We start from the raw sequence: 14,907 nt of genomic DNA, 5'->3' as shown, positions 1-14,907 counted from the left end.
ATTACTGCCCGTTGCAATGCAATGAAAGCCAGATGGAAAAATTCCCTATGCGAGTGGTCCCACACTTCATAGGCAAGGGATGGATAAACATAGATTTTCGCTGCCTATTTACAGGATAAAGTCCACTATCTCTTCCTTTGATCCCAGAAGGAGTGAGAGAGAAGCCTTTTCTCCTTAGAGATGGGTGGAAAGAATCCTGGGTTCTCATTCTAACTTTTTGAAATGCAAATTAATCTGTTCATTGACTAGATAAGCCCCTTTGTCTCAAGCTTTTATTATCTAGAGAGGTCTTCAAAATCTTAGGCCTTATTTTCCCTTAAACATAAACACACACAACCAGTTAGACCATTCTCCCTGGAGTTCTCTCATTACTGAATAGTTGTAAACTAACTTCCCAAAGCTGGTTTTTAGCTGAGGATCTCATCTTTTTAGCCCCAATTTTGCAGAAGCACAGAAATATTGCCTCTATAGGCCATCATGTGAAACAGTTGGAACTCGTAGACTGCTGGTGGGAATGTAGAATGATACAACTACTTTGGAAGAGATTTCGGCAGAGTTTTTTTGTTGTTTTTGTTTTTAATAACGTTAAATATACAGTTACCATATGGCCCAGCAATCCCACTCCTGACTATTTACCTAGAAGGAATGAAAATATATCCACAGTAGGGACTTATACACAAATATGATAACACTTTTATTTATTATAGTCCCAAACTAGAAATAACTCAGATGTCTGGCAGCAGGTGAGGGGATCAACAAATTTGGTAAATCCATACAATGGAATACTACTCAGCAATAAAAAGGAACAAAGTACTCATGTACTCACATGCATGGATCTCAAAAACATTTTGCTGAGTTAAAGAAGTCACACACAAAAAAGGACATACTGTATGGTTCCATTGATATTAAATCCTAGAAAAGGCAAAATAGGGACAGAAAGCACATTGGTGGTACTCTAGGGCCAGGTGTGGGAGTGGAGTTTGCCAAGGGATTTGAGGAAACCATTGGATTAATGAAAACCTTCTACACTTTGATTGTGTTGGTGGTTCCATTTGTCAGTGAATATTTACATTTGTGAAAACTCATAACATTCTACACTTAAATTTAAATGCTCACTGAAGTTTGAGAACCACTGGTCTAAAATGTGAAGCGAGCACAACTCAGGACATTCACTCCCTTCCAAAAGAGAAAGGAACACTGTTATAACCTGGAACTCAAGCAAGCACTATAACCAAGTCATTGTTCTCAAATAATCTAAAAGTTAAAAAAAAAAAACCTGTAGTTAAAATCTATGCATTTTATTGTTTGTAAATTTTACCTCAGTAAAATTAATGTAAATTAATGATTTGTTCTTTTGTTATATAACTTGGTATAATTTTTTAAGAAGTAAACACTGGGCAACATAGTTACCAAGCTCAATGTTATAAAGTTGTATTTAATGGGCTACAATATCATAATGTATTATCTAAAAATTAGGCCGTGGATGATTAAGACATAAACTATATTTAAAGTACCAAAGAATCATTGGATCACAAATGGCTATTTTGAGCCTTAGACTTCAGTGCAATAAAACAAAACAAAATTGCACATATTGGGAAGGTAATGAACTCTAGTGCTGGTTTGAATTTCAAAAACAACATGTGGGTATTATGGGTAAGAAGGAAAAACTTTTAATATTTTAAGTTTAGTATTAAACCCAGAAATTTAGTGTCTCCCTGTTTGGTTATAACTTAGGCCAAAGATTTGAAGCCCTTAACTTTGGAATATAATCATATAGTTAAGAGAGGAAATGATAGAAATTTTAGCACAAATAAGGACTCGCCAATATAAGTTTGTATGACATGAAGACACAAGGAGAGAGTGCCCAATATTTGGTAGCAACTCAAAAACAGCAGATGAACCCTATATTTTGAAGCCGCCACAGTCGCTTGATCTCTGATACCCATCTTTCTGCTAGGAAATGTATAATGAAGAAAACAGTCCAGACAAATAGATATTGTTACTTCATTTTCTTGTAAAGCCATTCAGGGATTTCAAATAAATGTTTTCCAACATTTTTCTCTCAAACCTATCTTTGAAAGCGTCATCATCCCAGGACACCCATAAAGTTTTCTTTCAATTAACTGATTTATTGTAGTAAAATTAAAGCACTAAATACAAAAAGGGAAAGAGCTTCTATAGAATACATTATGACACTGTAGCCTATTAAATACAACTTTATGAGATTGAACATGGTAAATATGTTGCCCAGTGTTTAACTGAAATATTCATACTAAATTATACTAACAAGTTCTGTGTATTTTATATAAAGTTGGTGATTAAGCCCAGGATTATGATCATGCCAAAATGAATTTGAATGCCTTATCCTTATCAGGATTTTAACCTTTTTATAGTATTTTTTTTTTCTATGAGAAAATTAGATGCTATCTTTTTCAATGTTACTTGATTTCAACAAATGGTATTGGGACAAATGGATATCCACATACAAATGAATGAAATTAGTTGGACTTTTACCTTATGCCATACATAAAAAAATAACTCAAAATGAATCAATTTCCTAAACATAAAAGCTAAAGCTATAGAACCTTCAGAAGAAAACTTAGAACTACATCTTTATGACCTTGGATTTGGCAATGGATTCCTACATATGACACCAAAAGCACAAGCAACAACAAAAAATTATAGATAAATTGGACTTCATCAAAATTAAAAACTTTAATACTTCAAAGTACAATATCAAGAAAGTGAAAAGACAAGACACAGAATAGGCTATATTTGTAAGTCATATTTGATAGGGGGCTGTCTCTAGAATATGTAAAGAACTCTTACAGCTGGAAAAAAAAAAAAAGAAAAAGAAAAGACAACCCAATTAACAAATGGGCAAAGAATCTGAGTGACATTTCTCCAAAGAAGATCGACAAATGGCCAATAGGTCCACATAAAGAGGCTCAACTTCATTTGTCGTTAGGAAAATGTACATCAACAACAATAATCAAGAGGTACAAACTTCCAGTTATAAAATAAATGAGACACAGAGATGAAAAGTACAGCATAGGGAATATAGTTGATAATACTGTAATAACTTTGTATGATGACCAATGGTAACTGCATTTATCATGGTGAGCACTGCACAATGTATAGAATTGTCAAACCAACCAACTAACAACGAACCAACCAACAAAAAATTAAAAAAAAAAAAACCTACAATGAAATACCACTTCACATCCATGAGGAAGACTATAATCAAAAAGAGAAATAACAAGAAGTGTTGATGAAGATGTGAAGATATCAGGACCCTTGTGCACTGCTGGTGGGAATGTAAAATTATACAGCCACTTTGGAAAAGTCTGGCACTTTCTCAAGAAGTTAAACATAGAACTGCCATTTCTACGGCAGACCCGGAAATTGCACTCCTAGGTCTATACTTAAGACTGATGAAAACATGTCTACACAAAAACTTGTTAATGAATGTTCTAAACACCTTTATTCATAATAGCCAAATGATGGAAACAACAGAATATCTATGAATTGATGAATGGGTAAATTAAAGTAGTATATTCATATGATGGAATATTACTCAGCCATTAAAAAGAGGGTAGTAGTGACACATGCTACAATGTGGATTAATCTTGAAAACATTCTGTGAAATGAAAGAAGCCAGTTACAAAAGACCACATATTATATCATTCCATTTATATGAAATGTCCAGATTAGGCAAATCTATAAAGAAACCTATAAAGACTGAAAGTAGATTAGTGGTTGTTTAGGGCTTACAGGGAGGATATGGAAGGCATGAGGGTGACAGAGAGTACGGGTTTGTTTTTGTTGATGAAAAAGTTCTAAAATTAATTGTGGTAATGATTGCACAACTCTGAATATGTTAAAAATCACTGATTTAAAAAAATATTGAATTGTACATATTTAAATGGACAAATTGTATAGTTCATGAGATACAGCTTAATAATGTTGTTACAAAAATAATTTTTATTTGCATTATTTTGATTTGTAATACTTTTCTGGCAGAGTAGCTCAATATAAGTACAAGGCTGGTCTATATGGCTATGGAATTTTTTTTAATGCTGTAACTTTGAGGCATTCTCTTGTATTTTTCAAAATTATTAAGAATTCGTGACTTTTTAGGTTATGGTGCATGTGGGTTCTAGGTGAATACATCTTTTATTGAGTTGTGATGAAGTAAGTATCTCATGGTCACTGGTGCCCAAAGTTTTAGCTTTCACGAAAAAAAAAAAAAAAAAGAAAGAAAGAAAAGAAATTTCTAAGGTAGAAGTTTCTACCTTGTTTTCAGCATATTCTTATCTGATGGAATTGCCCAAGGAGAGGATATAGAATGTAGAAAACCATGGACCAGAGTGAGATTCTGGAATAGAGTAACTCATGAGAGTACCCATGAACATGAACGAACAAAAGTATCTTTGTCCTGCCTTTCTGGGTGGTTCTTGTAAGACCCCCACACCTGTGATGTGATCATGGGTGACGTCATCACTTAAGTTACAAATGAACCTACAGTGGACCTTAAAAGACCAATATTCTCTACTAGCGTGGGTCACACAAGATCCACAACATCCAAGGATTTTTCATGGCAAGCTAAAATAAAAAGTTGTCTGTTTTTGTAGCACAAAATCCAACATTCCCTTGATTGCCAGGAAAACAAAGTACAAACACTGTATCAAGAATCCCAATGTGGTGCCAACACAGCAATAGACTCTAGGCTTGGCTCAGGGCAAAGGGAGTAATACCATAAAAAAACCCAAAAAACAGAACATTTAAAAGATTGCAAGAAGCCTGCAAACCTGGTCTCTTGCATAAGTTCACCAGTGCAACTTGTGCTCATCACTAGGAAAATGCTAGTCGTGGCACAAAGCCAGTCTCCCGACGTGGCTCATCTGGAGATGATGTGGAGTGAGTGACAGCAGCCCGATGGAGCAGCTCCTGGGCAGTGAGCGCAAGTGGGACCACCTCAATCAAGGAAGACAGAATAAACAGTTTAAGGAAGCCCTGAGGCTCAGTTTTAAACAATGTAGCACAGCTGCGGGCTGCTGAGAACTAGCAGTGGCAACAGATAAGGCATCTGTGAGGATGAAGGAGCTACCTCCCAACAAAGGCTTCAGGCTGAGCGGAGTCTAAGTAGCTTCCTCTGGAACACCTGTGGGCTCAGCAAACCCTGTTTGCAACTATAAATCACAGCTCAGCTTTCATGTGGACAGAGTGTGAGGAGAAATGCTCTTGCCTGTGTATTGGTCTTTTAAACTGCGTACACACACATCATTAGTATCGCCTTTGAATCTGAAAGAGAGCATTACATTCTGGGACACATCAGGCATTGTTTTTGATGTCCTCAGTATTTCCTATTGCCTATAGGGTGTCGCATTAATGAGTTCTTCAGATGTTTGAAGAAATAAGAAGAAAATAATTTTGAAAAAGCTCAATGTAACATTTATCTACCAGAAATTTGTATCAGATAGTACTTTGTAAAGAGAGATTTTCTAATAATAAAAAAGAAAATTGGGAAATTGGAAACTTTTCTTTGTAATGAGACCTCTTTGAAAATTGCTCTAAGAATGATGAATACAATTATTTGGTAATTATAGACCAGAAAGAAATAATAGATTTTTTAAGACTCAGGTTAACATTTTGAAAACAGAGTAAACTGCATTGATATGCAAATTAGGTTCAAGCATTCATTTATTTTCATTTCTATGAAGATTTTTGTTATATGGACTCTTGCCGAAAAATCATATGGGTTGACCTAAAAGTAGAGGGCATCACAAAGATTGAGAGAGGTTATCTGTGTCGGTTATCATGCCCTATACAGAAATAATTACGCAGTCACTAGTCAGCCTTTATTCCCCACCTAGTAGTGGGCTTCTTTTTTGTGGCAAGCATTTATCCCAGATGAATTGAATAAATTAGAAGACAAATCCTTAAAAAAGATTCAACTTGCACAATGACTTAAGGGGAGCCTGTCCTTTTTCCCCTCATTGTCATGTTGCTTGACCTCAATCACCAAACAGGAGTGTTTAGATTTAATGAGCAGAAGGTTTAAATTCATTACTCCACTGCTGCTGTTCTTTGTCAAAGGACTGGCCTTTCTCTTAGAGAGGAGGATTGAGGCTATTATCCTGAGAATTTGGGCCCCAAATTCACTTCTGTGATTGTCAAAATTTCCCAGGAGAAGTTGTCTTTCCATATTCTAGAGTTACTTATCATTCTATGATGAATTTTGCAAAGGCAAAGTGGATAAGAGAATCGGAGCACCTAATTATTCTTCAGGGGAACAAAACAGTCTTTCCTCTGATAATTATCTTAGTTTTCAAGTTAATTTTGACAATGGGGACTTGGTCTCCAGCAGAAATTTAAAAATAAAGGTGGAAGGAGTTTTTTACTAGAAATGTAAAAATGCTCACTACTAAGTTTAGGCTATCGCAAAAGATAATTATTTGCCTGATAGCTCATACACTAATTTGAAAGAGACAATGTTTTATTTCTGTCCAATTTATACATGTACATAATTTAAAGATAAACAGTATTACAGAATTTAACATGAAAAACATGGACTTCTGGTCTTGCCCCTCATTGTGACTAATTTCCATCCCCCAGAGACAACAACTTTCAACTTTTTCGGTTCTTCTGGTATTTGTTACATATAAAAAAAACTTCATCATTCTATTTCTTGATTTTTAGTTGTTCTGGATATTATTCATTAACTTTCTTCTGTCGTATGTACTCCCTTTCCCCTCCACCAAGTATTTATTATTCTCTTATCCTCCCCATACAGCTATCTTACAAATTCCATTAAGTTATTTTATTAGTCAGACCTTGGTCATGTGGTATCCATGATTATATTTCCCTTCTTGTAAAACTTTCTGATTTCCCTGCAGATGATAGTTACCTCTTTTTTTTTTTTAATGCCCTAAGAGTATTTCACTTTTGCCACAAGTGTAAGTCTCCCCTCAGTGGGTTCAATGCAACAGGTAAGATAGCTCCCCATTGTGTGCGTGTATGTGTATTATTTTTTTTCTTAGAAACAATGCTGGAGTCCTCTGTTCTACTTCAGTTTGTAATGGCTGTTTCTTAGGCTTACTACACATTATCATCACTGCCATTCTCTTCTTTCCCCTGTGTTCAACTGACTGCATCCCGAAAGCCAATTTTTCTCTTGTTTTAGATTTCTCCCTATTTTCATGGAGTTCTTCCTCTAGTAACTCCATAAGGTAAGATGTTCCAAAAGTAAAATTTTTGAAATATGAAATGTCTCAAAATATTTTCATATTACCTACAACCTTGATTGATAGTTTTCCCAGGCACATAATTCTATGTTAGGAATAGTTTTTTTTCCTCAGGATTATGAAGGCCTTGCTCCATTGTCTTCTAATTTCCATTCTTGCTTTTGGGGAGTACAATGTCATTTTTATTCATGACTCTTTAAATGTGACCAATTTTATTTCCCCCTCTGGGAGCTTTTAGCATTTTATTTTTGTCTTTAATATTGTGAAATTTCATATAGACATGACTTTTCAGGAAGACAAATCTTTTTTATTATATTGTTCTCAGCACTTTCAATTTGGAAATTTGTGTTATTCAATTCTGAGGAATTTTCTTGAAATATTTGTTTAATCCTTTTCTTCTCTCTGTTTTCACTCTTTGTCCCTTCTGGAGTTGTTATTAGTCCAGTACTAGAAGTCCTGATCCACTAACATTGTCTTCCCTTGTATTTTGTATCCCTTTGTGAGTTTTTTGTTTTTTGTTTTTTCTTTCTGGGGTACTTATTAAATTGCAGCTTTCAACTCTTCCATTGAATTTTTGCATTATATTTATATTTTCCAAGAACTCTTTATTATTATCTGAATAATCCTTTAAAATGAAGTCTTTCCAGAATGCAATTTCTTTTCAGGGCGCCTGGGTAGCTGTGGGTTAAGCGGCTAACTCTTGATTTTAGCTCAGGTCACAATCTGAGGGTCCTGGGATCTAGCCCATTGTGGGGCTCCATGCTCAATGGGAGTCTGCTTGGGATTCTGTCTGGCCCTGTCCCTCGGCCCCTCCTTCCAACCCGTGCACTTGCACTCTCTCTCTCTCAAATAAATAAATAAAATTTTAAAAGAAAAAAAAACAAAAGAATGAAATTTCTCTTAAGTCTCTGAGAATATTTTCTGTTCTATTTGCTGTCTTGAATTTCTTTCTTTTTTTTTAATTGGCTCTGTTCTTTGTAGTGGTCATGCTTAAAACAGATATAAAACATGCTACCTTGAAGTTGATGTTTATGGGTACACCTTGTGAACAATTGAGCTTGAATATAGAATGATTGATTGTGGCCCAGCTATTTTGTTTCAGGACCTTCAGTTTTGTATCTCAGTAGGTCCTTTCACCTGGACAAATCAGTTTTCTCAGATTATTGCTTAAGGGACATAAAAAGCCAGCTTCTAGCTTTCTGGAAGCTGACAGATGAAGGTTGCTGAAACTCTCAGATCTCAGTATGTCGACATTCACATAACTTCCCTGTTTTTAGTACAGTCCCTTATCTTTGCCCTCAGTGGTATCTCTTATGAGCAATACCAGATCCTTTCAGGTTTAATTCTCCAGAGAGTAAACCTCTAGGTTTCAGTTGTACTTGGAAAGAGATAATTGCAACAGAAAAGGTCAATTTTCCCTTTAAAAATGTAGCCAGTCCTTCAATTCATCCTCCTGTTGCAGCCCTGTGCACCGCCCTTTTAGAACTTATTCCTGCCATATCCAGAGCATTCCGAAGCGCCGTAAGGTGAGCATCAATTTACTTCTTGTTAGTTTCCCCTACTTTAGATTTAGACTGTACTTTTCTCAGGTATTGGAATTCAGTTACCACTCATAATCTATCTTCCAGCTTCTAGATTTTGTTTTATCTCTTGTATGTGCTGCCTTTGTTCCTGCTCTCTTCGTCTTTTCAGGCTTTCTGCTTCTTTGTTTCTTCACATTTATTTATTTATTTGAGAGAGAGAGAGAGAGCACGCACAAGCCTGGGGAGGAGCGGAGGAAGAGAGAATGGAAAGCAGATTGCTGAGTATGCATCCTGATGTGGGACTCAATCTCACCCTGAGATTTTGAACTGAGCAGAAACCAGTTTTACACCCACTGAACCAACCTGGAGCCCCTTAACTTTAATTTTAAATGTGATATAAAAGGTGGTGAAGATAGACTTTGTGTTCAATTTGCCTGCTTCCCTAGAAGTCTTGACATGTGGAAACAACAGTGCACTCTGGAAAAAACCCAAGCATTTTGGGAATTCTCTTGATTGAGAAGTGGAGAACGTCTCATGCCTTCAAGAAAGATAATTTTGCATTAAGTTGGAGATTAAAGCAATACCACTGAAAATATTTATTTGTAACTGGTAATTTTCACATAAAGTCACAACCATTATGGTTGTAAATGTCTAGAAACCATGGTCAAGGTGTAAAATTTTCAAGGATAGAGAAGAGGAGCTTGTTTAGTATCCACACAATATTTGTCTCCACATGTATATATCATCTCCTCAAATCCCACAGTTGCTTTTATGAGTTTTAGTAAAATTCCCATCATGTTTGATGCAAAGTATAATGGATTTGGGCTGGTATAAAGTGCAGTGAGCTATCATGCTACTATTTTTGAATTAATCTCAGAACAAATCTAAAAACAACTCACATTTTGCTGTATTTTAGAAAATGCTTCAAAAGTTACCTTCCTGTGAGAAGCATTGAAGACAATAAAACGGAAGTCATCCTGACTAAAATTCTCTAAAATTATAATCAACAATAAAACAACGAACTGGGTCCTTGTGTTGATGCTGGTTGATATTGCTTCTTTTGTTCTGATTACATTACTAGGCCTTGACCTGAGATACAGGTAGAATCAGTGTAAACAAGGTAGGGTGAGCAAATACATGGCACCTGGGCCACCATGCTGGTTCCCTGCGTTTCTAATAGAGTTCCTCCATTTATTCCTGTGCTCTTTTTTCCTGAACCCACATAAAACTACAGGATCTTTCTCTTGGCTGGCATCTATTACCAATCTATTGGATTTGACTTGTAAGATGATCTCTATTTGCCAGTCTTTACCTGAGATAGCTGGAAATTTGAAGAAGGGGCCAAGCTTAACAAAAATCTATCTTTAGAAGTAAAAGAAGTGAGCAGAATGCTATCAGTATTTTAGGATTTTGAGCATTATAGACTAAGGTTTGTCCCTGTAAGAAATTTGAAGTTTGTTTGATTTTTCCAGAGATATTGTCAATAGAATATGATGAAAAGGGCTTCCATGTGACCTCCTGAGATAGCTGGAAGATGAGAACCTACTGAGTCATAATCCACAGGCAGGCTCGTAGATACATATTTCCTGAATTAGAGTGCATTGGGAGAGTTTTACATAGGGTTACAGAATTCACAATTAGGAAAAAAGGGTCACAACTTAAATTTTAAAATTTTCAAAATAAAATTCTTGCCCATATGGAAGACCATATTAGCTTGGCCAGACTACTGGAGGATATTTGGAGGTAGGGTCAAAACCAAACTTTGTAAAACAGTGTTAGTTCTGCGCAAATACTAATGAAGGCCTTGAAGTTCTGCAACACACAATAACTAACCAGAGTTGGTAGATTCAGAGAAGGGGTCATGATTACAGACTCTGGAGTCAGGTTACTTAGGGTTGAGGAAGTTCCTACCAGCTCTGTGACCTGGTGCTAGTCAGAGATAATAACACCCACCCCACCAAGCCAATGTGAGGATAAGTAGAATAACTGGCTAAACTCTTAACGTGGAGCATGGCACATAGTAGGTGTTCCATACATAGTTATAATTATTTCTCTGGAAAAATATTAACAAAGAAAATGGTTAAAGAAAAAAATTGAAGCTGCTTGGACTTCAGCGAAGTGATAAAATACAGTTAATCTTTAGAATACATTTTTTTAAAGTGAAACTCATATAAATAATAAAGAGTCTACCCAAAATACTAGTTTTGGACTTCAAATAAAAAAAATATATTAACTGGGCTGTTCTCACCTATGCAGGACAATGTCATCTGCAAAATAGAATCACCATGTTGCCCAGCTGGAAGGAGAGGACTAAGTTTTCTAAAAGTTAAGTGTGGATTACTTAGGTATGGATTAAAAAGCTAGGAGAGTAAGAAACATCTTGGCTTGATGACATTTAAAATGTGAATTTGCTCTTTCAAAAGGCCATTTCTGTCTGTTGTTTCTCAAAGTGGTGTAATCAAGGTTTAAAGTTATGTCCAGAGCATTCCTGATGTGAACACTCTGATTCACAAGTATAGCTTTTCTCCTGTGTTGAGGCCAAAATATTTCCTTTGCAAATATGTATCTCTGAAATGATAGCATAAGACTTCTGGGAAATGAGTCCATGCATAGTAAATACTGTGATTGTTGCCATATGAGTACCTGGGCGGGGTTGTAAGAGCCGTAGCGGCTATAAGTTCAGACTCACAGAGATGCCAGGGCTGCATCTGTGGCAGAACCTATGGGAAGGCTGCTTTGTGGTTGCCACCTATCCGGTCAACAGTGCATCCCTAACCATCAGCTCCTTGCCTTGACTCTTTTTAGATTTTTCCGTGCTTCCTGTTTGGAGAAGAAACCATTCCAAAACAGGCTCACTCTGGCCATTGAGATAGAAGGGAGCAGGATATGGAGTACAATAGGGAGGGAGACAGGGGCTGAGAAAAGCAGAGGCTGAGAGGCAAATTCCAGCACAAGATGTTGATAGCTATCTAGCAGTGAGCTCTTTTGCTAAGATATCCTTCAGTTGAAATTCCAGGCAAGGTACCATCAAATTTTACTGGTTGTGTTTGCCCACTTTACAGCCTTATTTGGGTATATACTGAGCTAATGTACCATTCAGGATTCAATCAGAAAAACAGAATCAATATATTAAGGGCTTTGTTACTGGGATTTGGCTTCTGCAATTGCGGGAGCTGGTTAAGCAGTCTCTGTAAGTCTCTTCCCTTTGCATCTGATGCTAGAGCTTGCAGCCTACAGACAGGCAGTCAGGAAGGCTATGATAACCAATACAGAGCCAACGTAATCGTATATACACACTTCAACACTGATGACTCAAGATACGTAAAATAGTGGTCATCCAGATGATGCAGGATATGCTTAAATTTCCAAGTTCAATACAAATTAATTTTTTAATCAAAAAAATGTAATGCCTGGGGTGCCTGGCTGGCTTATTGGGTGGAGTATGTGGCTCTTGATCTTGGGGTTGTAGGTTTGAGCCCCATGTTGGGTGTAGAGATTACTTAAAAATAAAATCTTAGAAAAAATTAATGCCTGAGAAGTAGTCTGAAACCCTTAGGAGTTTGTGGACCCCCAGGTTGGGAAACATTGATATAATGGAGAAAGTCAAGAGTCAGACGGACTGTGTCCAAATCCTACCTCTATTACCTCTATCACATCTTGACAAGTTCTTAAAGTCTTCATGTATCTGTTTTTTCATCAAAAAATAGAAAGTAATATACATATATAATGCATTCGTTGGAAGAATTCAATGAGTAATTCACTAATTCAGTAAATATTGATTGAGATTTTATAATGTGCCAAGTACTCTTCTAGGTCCTGGACATATAATAGTAAGTGAAAGTGCATAATATCCCAGTAGTCAGAGACAGACAAAAATTCATCTATGGAATAGGGGCGAGTGAATATGTGCTAGGTGATGATACAAACTAAGAAGAAATAAAGCATAAAGCAAGATTAGGAGACAGGATGAATGGGTAGATTCTATTACATAGAAGGTAATCAAGGAGTTGTATTAGCTATCTATTTTTGAGTAAAAACTTACCCCTAAAGTTAATAGCTTAGAACAACATACATTATTATTTCAAAGTTTTTGTAGCTCAAGGATCTGAGCATGGTTTAACTTCAGGATCCCTTACAAGGGTGCAGCCAAGATTTCTGTAAAGGCTGGGGTCTCACTCCGAGGCTTGACGGGGGAAAGATCCACTTTCAAGCTCACTTACCAGGTTCTTGACAGGATTTAGTGCCTCAAGAGCTTTTGGATTGTTGCTGCCTATTGGCTGGAAGCTGCCCTTGGCTACTTGCCGCTTGGGACTCTGCAACAGAGCAGCTGTTTCATCAAAGGCAGCAAAGGAGGATCTCCCGGCAAGACGAAAGTAACAATCTTTGTATTCTAACCATAGGAGTGACATCCCCTAAATGTTGCCATATTCTATTGGCTAAAAGCATATGCAAGGGGAGGGGATTATACAAAGTTAGAAACAGCAGCAGGTGAGAATCTTTGGACACCATCTTACAGGCTGCTTGCCACAGGTAGCCTCTCTAAAGAGAGAAAGTTTGAATAAATATTCAGTTAAGTGAAGAGTGAGCCCTGTGTATCACTCGGGAAAGAGCTTTCCCAAGCAAAGGGAATAGTAAATATAAAGAACTGAAGGTGGAAGTGTCCTTGATGTCCCCAAGGGGAAGAATGGGACTCAGAGTTGCTGGCGCAGCGTGAAGGAGGCAGAGGGTGATAGTTACAGAAGTTAGAGAGGCCAGCTCATGTGGGACTATGCAGGCCATGGGAAAATCTGGACTTTTATTCAGAATGAGATGAGAGGCCATTAGAAGACCTTGAGGAATAGAGTCGCACAAAATGATTTATCTCTTAAAAGACTCTGGTTGGTGGTGGGGGAGTAAAAGCAGAATCAGAGACACCAGAAGAGATGCTGAGGTGAGTAATGAAGGTGGCTTACAGGAGGGTGGTGACAGTAGCTGGAAAATAGAAAGCGTTCCATCAATGTCAGCCAGGGTGCGATTATTGCCTTTCTTTCTTAGATTCCCGATTCTCAAACAATGATATACCTAAGTCTTGCCTGGGGAGCTTGTTCGAAATATAGATTTGAGGCTTTCCCCCCCAGAGAGAGAGATTTAATATGCTTTGGTGGTAGGAAGATAAAACATCCATGTACATTGTAAACACTGAACCGATTATGCGGCGTAGGTTGTCCATGGCTACCTATACTACCTTTGTGGTTGCTCTTGTTGTTTCACACAAAACACGGAGCAAATGTAACATGAAGACTCCCCCCACCCCCCCTGCGCCAGAACACAATCACACACAGATTGGAATTCCCTAATTCATTCTTTGGTGAGGTTTGACATGCCCATGAAAACTTGGGTGGTTCTCTTGTGAGGAAAACAGAACAGGGCGGTAGAGAGGAGTATCTTTCCATAGTCACTGTCCCTAGTTCCCAGGAAGAGATCAAAGTGGTAGGGATATGTTTTGTTTGTTTGTTTGTTTTACCTACTTTCTCCAGGTAACTCTAATTTTCAGCCTGCAAATGTGCCTCTCTTTTAATCAAACTTAGGGGTGTCTTAAAAGGAAGCATGTTGCATAAATTCACGACATAGGAATTGGAAACCAGAATTCTGTTTCTCTCATGTAGTCTTGACAATGCAGCAGATTGTGTTTGACACATTGTTAATGACACAAAAGTTTGAAAAATGGCTTAGATGTGTGATAAACTAGGCATGCTGCTTGGATGGCTCATTCTTACTGATAAGACATAAAATCATACTCAGTCAAGCCAGTGACGTTTGTGTCTGGCTTTTCTGGTGTGTGTGTGTGTGTGTGTGTGTGTGTGTGTGTGTGTGTGTGTTGGGATGGAAGCTTTGGTTATTTAAATAACACCCCAGTTTAAGGGGCACATGCTCCTTCTTGGAAATTGCTACATTAGAAATCATGTCTTCTTTTCCCTAATCCACCCGCATTTCATATATGTAAATTTTATTTTATAATTAAAAAAATTAAGGATTAAAGTATCTTTCACCCACTTTGGAACACCAGTCCCACTCTTTAGAGTTAACCAATATCAAGTTTCTTGTGTATCCTTCTAGCAATTTTTCGTGTATATACACAGACCCTTTTGTTTATCCAA

General features: G+C 37.1%; 1 pseudogene; it reads right to left on the bottom strand.

Annotated features, from left to right (window-relative positions):
- The window catches only part of LOC113251007 (60S ribosomal protein L15-like), a 34,958-nt pseudogene extending 21,779 nt beyond the window's left edge, over nt 1-13,179 (bottom strand).
- Nucleotides 13,180-14,907: the final 1,728 nt, after the last annotated feature.

The sequence above is a fragment of the Ursus arctos genome, unplaced genomic scaffold, assembly GCF_023065955.2.
Source record: "Ursus arctos isolate Adak ecotype North America unplaced genomic scaffold, UrsArc2.0 scaffold_10, whole genome shotgun sequence".
NCBI classification, from domain to species: domain Eukaryota; kingdom Metazoa; phylum Chordata; class Mammalia; order Carnivora; family Ursidae; genus Ursus; species Ursus arctos.
The sequence above is the reverse complement of the archived record's forward strand: the minus strand, read 5'-3'. Positions and strand labels throughout refer to the sequence as shown.